General features: G+C 49.8%; 1 long non-coding RNA gene across 3 annotated transcripts; it reads left to right on the top strand.

The window, feature by feature from the left end:
- Nucleotides 1-360: 360 nt before the first annotated feature.
- LOC107969840 (uncharacterized) lies at nt 361-10,172 on the top strand. Of its 3 annotated transcripts, XR_001711973.4 has the most exons (4): nt 365-447; nt 1,244-1,329; nt 4,182-4,427; nt 9,927-10,172. It is a non-coding gene; the product is annotated as an uncharacterized LOC107969840 (long non-coding RNA). The 3 variants fall into 3 exon arrangements; XR_001711974.4 differs by lacking the exon at nt 1,244-1,329 and having other exon boundaries at nt 361-447; nt 4,182-4,421; XR_001711972.4 differs by lacking the exon at nt 1,244-1,329 and having other exon boundaries at nt 361-447.
- Nucleotides 10,173-10,405: the final 233 nt, after the last annotated feature.

Below are 10,405 nucleotides of genomic sequence, written 5' to 3'. Positions count from 1 at the left end.
AAATCACGCAATGCATCACTTTATTATTATTATTATTATTTTTGAGACGGAGTTTGGCTCTGTGGCCCAGGCTGGAGTGCAGTGGCACGATCTCGGCTCACTGCCACCTCCGCCTCCTGGATTCAAGCGATCCTCCTGCCTCAGCCTCCTGAGTAGTTGGGATTACAGGCACTCGCCACCACACCCGGCTAATTTTTGTATTTTTAGTAGAGACGGGGTTTCACCATATTGGCCACGCTGATCTTGAACTCCTGACCTCAGGTGATCTGCCCGCCGCGGCTTCCCAAAGTGCTGGGATTACAGGCATAAACCACGGCGCCCGGCTACGTAATGCATCACTCTTGACGTCACAATCAGCTAGGCTCTGAAGACAAATCCGAGTTCAGGCTGTGGATTGGCTGATCCCTCATGAATATGTAGATTACTCTCAACCTTCACCTGGCTCTGGTAGGTTCAGAAAAGTAAGGGGGTGGAGAGGAGGCGGGGCTGGGGGCGGGGCTGGAAACTGTTCCTGTGAGGGTTGGGGCAAGTAGTGGGGCGGGGCCAGGCACTATGGACGTGGTCAGAATTTTTGTACATTTCGTTCCCTGCCTTCTCCCCAGTACCTTTCTACAACAGCTCCTAGTACCCAGTAGGTGCTTCATAAATGTTTATTGACTCTGGAATCCAGTAGGAGTAATGCCTGAGAGTTCACTTTTCTGACCGGGTTGGAGGTCCTATTTTGCCTATAATGTGATAGTATCATTGGTATCATTCATCTTGATCTGCCCAGTTCTGGACGTTTGCATAATAACCTGAGCCCAGGCCGGGCGTGGTGGCTCACGCCTGTAATCCCAGCACTTTGGGAGGCCGAGGCGGTTGGATCAGGAAGGCCGAGGCAGGCAGATCAAGAGGTCAGGGATTTGAGACCAGCCTGACCAATATGGTGAAACCCTGTCTCTATTAAAAATACAAAAATTAGCCGGGTGTGGTGGCACGCACCTGTAATCCCAGCTACTCGGGAGGCTGAGGCAGCAGAATCTCTTGAACCTGGGAGGCGGAGGTTGCCGTGAACTGAGATCGCGCCACTGCACTCCAGCCTGGGTGACAGAGTGAGACTCTGTCTCAAACAACCAACCAAAAATTATGTGTATACACACACACACACGTATATATACATATACATTATATGTATATACACGGACTTATGTATATATGTGTGTGTATGTATATATATATGTATATCATGAGCCCTGTCTTACAGATGAGGAAACTGAAGCTTGGAGAGAGAATGCAAGGCTTAAGGGCATGCATGTCTTAGGTCAATCAGCAAATATTGAGGACCCAGAGGTGAGGAACTCCAGCTCCCTTGGTCGGGACTCAGCTCCTATTTGGCCCTCAGTTTTACCCCGACACACCCTGCTTCAGTCCTCTGTGTGGTTTCGAGGCCACAGTTGAGGGGCTCTCTGTTTTCTAACTCGGACCTAGGTAATTCCTACTTTTTTTTTTTTTTTTTTTTTTTTTTTTTTAGACGGCGCTTCACTCTTGTCGCCCAGGCTTGAGTGCAGTGGCGCAATCTCGGCTCACCGCAACCTCCGCCTCCCAGGTTCAAGCGATTCTCCGGCTTCAGCCTCCTTAGTAGCTGGGATTACAGGCATGCACCACCACACCCGGCTAATTTTGTATTTTCAGTAGAGACGGGGTTTCTCCATGTTGGTCTGGCTAGTCTCGAACTCCCGTCCTCAGGTGATCCACTCACCTCGGCCTCCCAAAGTGCTGGGATTACAGGCGTGAGCCACCGCGCCCGGCCAGTAATTCCTACTTCTACCCCCACCTTTGCTAACGCCATGCCCTGTGCCTAGCAGGTCACGGGTGTCTCCATCCCAACCCAGCATCTCCGACCTCCAGAGTGGGAACAGAGTGTTCCAGGCTAGGGAAACCGCACGTGCAAAGGCCTGGCAGCCAAACCACATTGTTACTGGAGAGAAGAGGGGAGGAGGAGCGGGGCCGACCTTGCAGGCTAGAAAGTTTGCACGGGGCAACTTTTGCGTCTCAGGAGAGAAGCCAGGGAGTCCCCTAACAGTCTCCCTCCGAGCTCAATAAATCTTGCACATTTCAAGCCAAGGCACAGAGCCTGAACGAAGGCATGGGTTTTTGCTGCCCCCTGCTGGTCGCTGGAGCGAAAGCATCCGGAAAGTAATTTTTTTAAAAAGTCTCGTTCTGTCGCCCAAGCTGGAGTGCAGTGGCGGGAACTCGGCTCACTGCAACCGCCGCCTCCCGGGTTCAAGCGATTCTCCTGCCTCAGCCTCTCGAGTAGCTGAGAATACAGGTGCGCACCACCACAACCGGCTAATTTTTGCATTTTTAGTAGAGATCGGGGTGGGGGGGTTGCCATTTTGTCCAGGCTGGTCTCGAACTCCTGATCTCAAGTGATCCGCCCGCCTCGGCCTCCCAAAGTGCTGGGATTACAGGTGTGAGCCACCGCACCCAGCCGGAAACTGAATTTTTAAGGGTTGATTTATTTTAAAGCTTCTGCAGTGCTTTCTCCGGGCCAGGAAGGACTTTATACATATTAACGCTTTGTGAGCTGGATTGGCCTCGTTTCCCAGAGACAGAGAAAAACTGATCCCCAGAGGATTCAGCTGCTGGCTCAAGGACACACAGCCATTCAATGTTATAACTCGGTTTCAAACCTGGGACAGTCTGGTTCTAAACTCAACCATTATGTTTTTAGTGCATTTATTAACAGTAAGCAGGTATCATGTGCTAGGCAACAGGGAACAGAAAAACACAATTCAGGCAGGTGTAAGGGCTCATGCCTGTAATACCAGCACTTTGGGAGGCCAAGGCAGGAGGATCGCTTGAGCCCAGGAATTTGAGACCAGCCTGGGCAACATAACGAGTCCCCGTCTCTACAAAAAATACCGAAAAAAATTAGCCAGGTGTGATGGTATGCATCTGTATTCCCAGATACTTGGGAGGCTGAAGCAGGAAGATTGCTTGAGCCCCGGAGTTGGAGACTTCAGTGAGCTATGATTGTGCCACTGCATTCCAGCCTGGGTGACAGAGGGAGACCCTGTCTCAACATAAAAACAGGCTGGGCGTGGCGGCTCAAGCCTGTAATTCCAGCATTTGGGAGGCTGAGGCAGGTGGATCAGCTGAGGTCAGGGGTTCGAGACCAATCTGGCCAACATGGGGAAACCCCTTCTCTACTAAAAATACACACACACACATACACACACAAAAATTAGCTGGGCATGGTGACCATGCCTGTATTTTCAGCTACTCGGGAGGCTTAGGCAGGAGAATTGCTTGAACCCAACAGGTGGAGGTGGCAGTGAACTGATACCGCACCACTGCACTCCAGCCTGGGCGACAGAGTGAGACTCTCTTTCAAAATAAGTAAATAATTTTAAAAAAAAACCCCCATAACATTAAAACAAAGCCAAACACACTTACTGTGCACTCATACCATCCTGTCATGAAACCCGCCAGGTTATGTTGGGTAGACAGACATCAGACAAGCCAGCGCATACATAAGCAGGGGGTTATAACTGTGATCCCTGCAGTGAATGAGAAGGGAGGGGAACCAAGGCAGGAGTTAACGGGTCACAGTTTCAAATCCTGGCTCCACCACATACCAACTGTGTGGCCTTGGGTTTTCCTCTCCACAAACCTGCCCCTCCATTTTCTCATCGGCAAAGTGAGAATTACAATAGAAACCTACATTGTTGGTTGGTTGTGGTGAGGACAAAAAGAGTTGATCTGCACATAGCAGGTGCTCAATAGATGTAAGGCTTTACTGTGTGGCTGTAGCATGCTTTGGGGAAAAGGAAGCTACCAGAGTTGTAAAGAGTAAATGTTTGCAGTGGGCACAGTGGCTCATGCCTGTAATCCCAGCACTTTGGGAGGCCCAGCGGGGAGGCTTGCTTGAGCCCAGGAGTTCGAGACCAGCCTGGGCAATAGAGTGAGACCCTGCCACTACGAAAAAATAAAAGAATAAACTGGGTGTGGTGACGCACACATTTGTAGACCCAGCTACTCAGAGGGATCTCTTGAGCCCAGGATTTCAAGACTGGACTGAGCTAGGATGGTGCCACTGCACTTCAGCCTGGGCAACAGAGCAAGACCCTGTCTCAAAACAAACAAACAAAAAGTCAGTGCAGTCTCTCTCTCTCTCTCTCTTTTGGATCACACTCCAGGAAAAACCAGCCACCATGTTGTAAGGATGCTCAAGTAGCACTATGGAGATTCACACGTGGCGAAGAGCTGAGGCCTCCCACCAACAGCCACATGAGGGAGCCAGAGTGGGAGTGGCTCCTCCAGCCCCAGTTGAACCTTCAGATGTGACAGCCTCGGCTGCTGACAGTTTGCAATCTCATGAGACCCTGAGCCAGAACCACCCAGCTAAATCAGTCCTGGACTCCTGATCAACAGAAATGGTGTAGGTCAGATAATAATGTATGTTTTAAGCTGACAGACTGGGGGATGGGTAAATTGTTATGCAGCAACACCTAACTAATGCACCCTGTATGTCACTTAGCCTATGCCTCAGATGAGCACTTACAGCATAGCTAGTGTTCCTCTGTCCTAAGCACATCCTTGCTCATTCTTAAGGAGACACTCAGTGGTGGAATTGGTGTATTTTATTTTATTTTTATTTTTTAATATTTATTTATTTATTTGAGACGGAGTCTTGCTCTGTTGTCCAGGCTGGAGTGCAATGGCACAATCTCGGCTCAATGCAAACTCCACCTCACAGGCGCAAGAGATTCTCCTGCCTCAGCCTCCCAAGTAGCTGGGATTACAGGTGCCCACCACCATGCCTGGCTTACTTATTTATTTATTTTTTGAGATGGAGTCTTGCTGTGTCACCCAGGCTGAAGTGCAGTGGCGTGATCTCGGCTCACTGCAAGCTCTGCCTCCCAGGTTCACGTCATTCTCCTGCCTCAGCCTCCCGAGTAGCTGGGACTACAGTCACCTGCCACCACGCCCGGCCAATTTTTGTATTTTTGGTAGAGACAGGGTTTCACCATGTTAGCCAGGATGGTCGCGATCTCCTGACCTCATGATCCACCCGCGTCAGCCTCCCAAAGTGCTGGGATTACAGGTGTGAGCCACCGTGCCCAGCTAATTTTTATATTTTTAATAGAGATGGGGTTTCACCATGTTGGCCAGACTGGTCTCGAACCTCCTGACCTCAAGTGATCTGCCTGCCTTGGCCTCCCAAAGTGCTGGGATTACAGGCGTGAGCCACTGTGCCCAGAATTGGTGTATTTTAAGGGTGCACATTCTAAATGTTTAACAACATTGGGTTAAATTTTAAAAGCTTAAATTGGCCTATTTCAAACAATAACCTGAATTCTAATCTAATACATTTGATTTTGGGCCACTACACAGCAGCTGAGAGAATGCCAGAGAGCCAGGGTTGAAGTACTGCTGTGCAGCCTCAGGCAGGTCCCTTAACCTTTCTGGGCTTTAATTAACTTGTAAAGTGGGGATATTATTAACAGAACATACCTCAGGGAGTTGGGGCGGGTTAAATGAGTTGAGTCATGTAAAATGCTTAAACCAGGCTGAGTGTGGTGGCTCATGCCTGTAATCCCAGCACTTTGAGAGACCAAGGCCAATGGATCACCTGAGGGCAGGAGTTTGAGACTAGCCTAGCCAACATGATGAAACCCCATCTCTACTAAAAATACAAAAATTAGCTGGGTGCGGTGGCAGGCACCTGTAATTCCAGCTACTCAGGAGGCTGAGGCAGGAGGGTTGCTTGAACCCGGGAGGCAGAGGTTGCAGGGAGTTGGAGGTTGCAGTGAGTCAAGATTGTGTCACTGCACTCTAGCCTGGGTGACAGAGCGAGACTCTGTCTTAAAAAAAAAAAAAAAACAGAAAAAAAACCCTGCCGGGCGCGGTGGCTCACGCCTGTAATCCCAGCACGTTGGGAGGCCAAGGCGAGTGGATCACGAGGTCAGGAGATGGAGACCATCCTGGCCAACATGGTGAAACCCCGTCTCTACTAAAAATACAAAAAAATTAGCCGGGCATGGTCGTGGGCACCTGTAGTCCCAGCTACTCGGGAGGCTGAGGCAGGAGAATGGCGTGAACCCGGGAAACGGAGCTTGCAGTGAGCTGAGATCACGTCACCGCACTCCAGCCTGGGCGACAGAGCGAGACTCCATCTCGGAAAAAAAAAAAAAAAAACCCAAAAAATAAAACATAAAATGCTTAAACCAGTGTTATATGATTGAACATTCTTTTTTTTTTTTTTGACAGGATCTTGCCCTGTTGCCCAGGCTGGAGTGCAGTGGCATGATCATAGCTCACTGCAGCCTTGACCTCCTGGGCTCAAGCGATCCTCCTGTCTCAGCCTTCTGAAAAGCTGGGACCATAGGCATGCACCACCACACCTGGCTAATTGTTTGATTTTTTTTTTTTTTTCGAGTTGGAGCCTTGCCCTGTGGCCCAGGCTGGAGTGCTATGGTGCAATCTCGGCTCACTGCAACCTCCGCCTCCCGGGTTCAAACGATTCTCCTGCCTCAGCCTCCCAGGTAGCTGGGATTACAGGCGCCTGACACCATGCCCAGCTAATTTTTGTATTTTTTTAGTAGAGACAGGGTTTCATCATGTTGGCCAGGCTGGTCTCAAACTCCTTATCTCATGATCTGCCCGCCTCAGCCTCCCAAACTGTGGGATTACAGGCGTGAGCCACCGCGCCCAGTCTGTTTGATTTTTTTTTGTAGAGACAGGGTCTCTCTTTGTTGCCCATATGGTCTTAAACTCCTGGGTTCAGGCAATCCTCCCACCTCAGCCTCCCAAAGGGCTGAGATTACACACATGAGCCTTGGCGCCCAGCCTGGTTCAACATGCAACACAGCAAGACCCCGTCTTTACAAAAAAAATCTAAAAAATTTTGTGGAGGATGGTGGCGCGTGCCTGTAGTCCCAGCTACTCGGGAGACTGAGGCAGGGAGATCACTTAAGCCCTAGGAGTTCGAGACTGCAGAGAGCTATGATTGTGCCACTGCACTCCAGCCTGGGCAGTAGAGCAAGACCCCGTCTCTAATCAATCAATCAATCAATCAATCAATCAATCTATTGTGTAGCAACTGTGGGTGAAGGTGTGGACCAATTGGAACCCTCATGAACAGTGCGTGGGAATGTAAAACGGTGAAAATGCCGCTGTGAAAAACAGTTCGGCGGCTGGGCGCAGTGGCTCACAGCTGTAATCCCAGCAATTTGGGAGGCCAAGGTGGGCAGATCACCTGAGGTCAGGAGTTCAAGACCAGCCTGGCCAACATGGCAAAACCCAGTCTCTACTAAATACAAAAATCAGCTGGGTGTGGTGGCGTGTGCGTGCAATCCCAGCTACTCGGGAGGCTGAGGCAGGAGGATCGCTTGAACCTGGGAGGCGGAGGTTGCCGTGAGCTGAGATTGTGCCCCTGGACTCAAGCCTGGGCGACAGAGTGAGACTCCATCTCAAAAAAAAGAAGAGGAAGAAGAAAGAAGAAGAAAAGGAGAAGGAGAAGGGGAAGGGGAAGGAGAAGGAGAAGGGGAAGGGGAAGGAGAAGGGGAAGGGGAAGGGGAAGGGGAAGGGGAAGGAGAAAGAAGAAGAAGAAGAAGAAGAATTAGAATTATTTGGCAATTCCTTACAAAGGTCAAACATGGAGCCACCATTTGACCCAAGAATTCCACGCCTAAGTGTCTACCCAGGAGAACTAAAAACACACACGTCCATGCAGGGACCTGTCCATGAAGCTCAGAGCAGCAGGCTCATAATAGCCAAGACATGGAGGCAACCCAGGTATCTACCGAAGGATGGATCAGGACAGCATGGTCCATCCACACACTGGAATATTACTTAGCCATGAAAAGGAAGGAGCCTCTGACCCAGGCCACAGCGTGGATGAACCCTGAGGACCTCGTGCTCAGTGAGAGAAGCCAGACACGAAAGGCCACGCAGTGTGTGAGCCCATCTTTCTTTCTTCTATCTTTTCTTTTTCTTTCCTTCTTTCTTCCTCTCTTTCTTTCTTTCCTTTCCTTTCCTTTCCTTCCTTCCTTCCTTCTCTCTCTATTTCTTTCTTTTTGAGATGGAGTTACACGGTTTCGCTCTTCTTGCCCAGGCTGGAGTGCAATGGCGTGATCTCGGCTCACTGCAACCTCCACCTCCCGGGTTCAAGCGATTCTCCTGCCTCAGCCTCCCAAGTAGCTGAGATTACAGGCATGCACCACCACGCCCAGCTAATTTTATATTTTTAGTAGAGGCGGGGTTTCTCCATGTTGGTCAGGCTGGTCTTGAACTCCCGACCTCAGGTGATCCACCCGCCTCAGCCTCCCAAAGTGCTGAGGTTACAGGCGTGAGGTACCACACCCAGCCGTGTGATCCCATTTCTATGAAATGCCCAGGACAGGTGGACCCACAGAGACAGGAAGGGGATGCGTGGGTGCTGGGGAGTGGGGAAGGGGGTAGGGAGTGATGGCTGATGGGGACAGGATGTCTTTTGGGGTGATAGGCTGTTCTGGAATTAGAGGTGGTAGTGGCAACGCACCGTGAATGCACTACAAACCACTGAAGTGCACACTTTTAAATGGGTAAAATGGTAAATGCTGGCTGGGCACAGTGGCTCAAGCCTGTAACCTCAGCACTTTGGGAGGCCGAGGTGGGTGGATCACTTGAGGCCAGGAGTTCAAGACCAGCCTGGCCAACATGGCGAAACCCCATGTCTACTAAAAATACAAAAATTAGCCAGGTGTGGTGGCGCTCACCTGTAATCCCAGCTACTTGGGAAGCTGATGTAGGAGAATCGCTTGAACCCAGGAGGTGGAGATTGCAGTTAGCCAAGATCGTACCACTGCACTCCAGCCCGGGCAACAGAGTGAGACCCTGTTTAAACAAAACAAAACAATAAATAAAATGGTAAATTCTGTTATGTGAACTTTACCTGCATTTTTTCAAAATTGTATAGTTTATTCTATAGTATCTCTCTGCCCCACTGGACTATCTCCATGAGGACAGAGACCAGAGCGATCTTAGTTAAACAACTGCTGGCTGTGGGTGGCGGCTCACATCTGTAATTCCAGTGCTTTGGGAGGCAGAGGCCAGATCACTTGAGCCCAGAAGTTCGAGACCAGCTTGGGCACCATAGTGAGACTCCATCTCTACAAAAAATATAAAAATTAGCCGGCTGTGGTGGTATGTGCCTGTAGTCCCAGCTACTCGGGAGGCTGAGACAGGAGAATTGCTTGAGCCGGGGAGGTTAAGGCTGCAGTGAGCTGAGATCATGCCACTGCACTCCAGCCTGGGCAACAGAGCAAGACTCCATCTCAAACAAACAAACAAACAGCTGTAATATGATCAAGAAATGCATCTGGCTTCAGCAGACAGATCCCAGATACCCGATCATTAGAGCTGGTTTTTTTTTTTTTTTTTTTTTGAGACAGAGTCTCACTCTGTCACCCAGGCTGGAGTGCAGGGATGCGATGTCAGCTCACTGCAAACTCTGACTCCTGGGTTCAAGTGATTCTCATACGTCAGCCTCCCGAGTAGCTGGGATTACAGGTGTGTGCCACCAAGCCTGGCTAATTTTTTTGTTATTGTTTTTTTTTTGTATTTTTAGTAGAGGTGGGGTTTCACCATGTTGGCCAGGCTGGTCTCGAACTCTCAACCTCAGGCGATCCACCTGCCTCGGCCTCCCAAAGTGCTAGGATTACAGGTTTGAGCCACCACGCCTGGCCCCTGGTATCTATATCTACATTTGGTTTCTCTGAATATCCCCTCCTTCAACCCCTCACCCTAAACCTGAATTTCTCTCCAGCCCAGGCGCTGGATGGGGCCAGATGCACTTGGTCTGGTGGATGACAGAGAGAGGAAAGAAAGAGAAGAGTCAGCCCTTTAGCAAGTAAAACTTTTATTAAATAAATTTTTAGTTTTTTTTTTTTTTTCTCCAGACCAAAGAGAGGCGTTTTGGACATTAAGACGCTTTGCTGCTTCTCACCTGAAACACGTAACAGGAACACCAACCTCTTCAGCCACAGGAAATCTTCTTTGACACAAAACTCAAACCAAGTCAACCCAAAGTTCCAAGTTCTTTGCTTTCTCTTCTGTGTGTGTGTTGGTTTGTCCCAAAAGTCAGTTTGCAAGTTGAAACTTCATGAAATTACTCGTAGCAGAAATAAAGTACATTGTACAAATCACGCAGGTCTGCGATGTGGAGTATAAAAATGGTATTTACAGCCAGTAAACATGGACCAGAAAGACACGTACAACTGCACACCGGCACACACTCCCAAGCAGGCCCTCGGGGGCCTCGGCGGGCGCCGCGGACACGGGTGGGGCCCCCTCGAGGCAGGTTGGCACACACTTGCACACGGGGACACACGGAACACAGGCACGCTAGAGGAGAGTCTCGAAACAATTATCAAACTCT

The sequence above is a fragment of the Pan troglodytes genome, chromosome 20, assembly GCF_028858775.2.
Source record: "Pan troglodytes isolate AG18354 chromosome 20, NHGRI_mPanTro3-v2.0_pri, whole genome shotgun sequence".
In the NCBI taxonomy this organism is placed as follows: domain Eukaryota; kingdom Metazoa; phylum Chordata; class Mammalia; order Primates; family Hominidae; genus Pan; species Pan troglodytes.
This window is presented reverse-complemented; position numbering and strand designations above follow the sequence as displayed.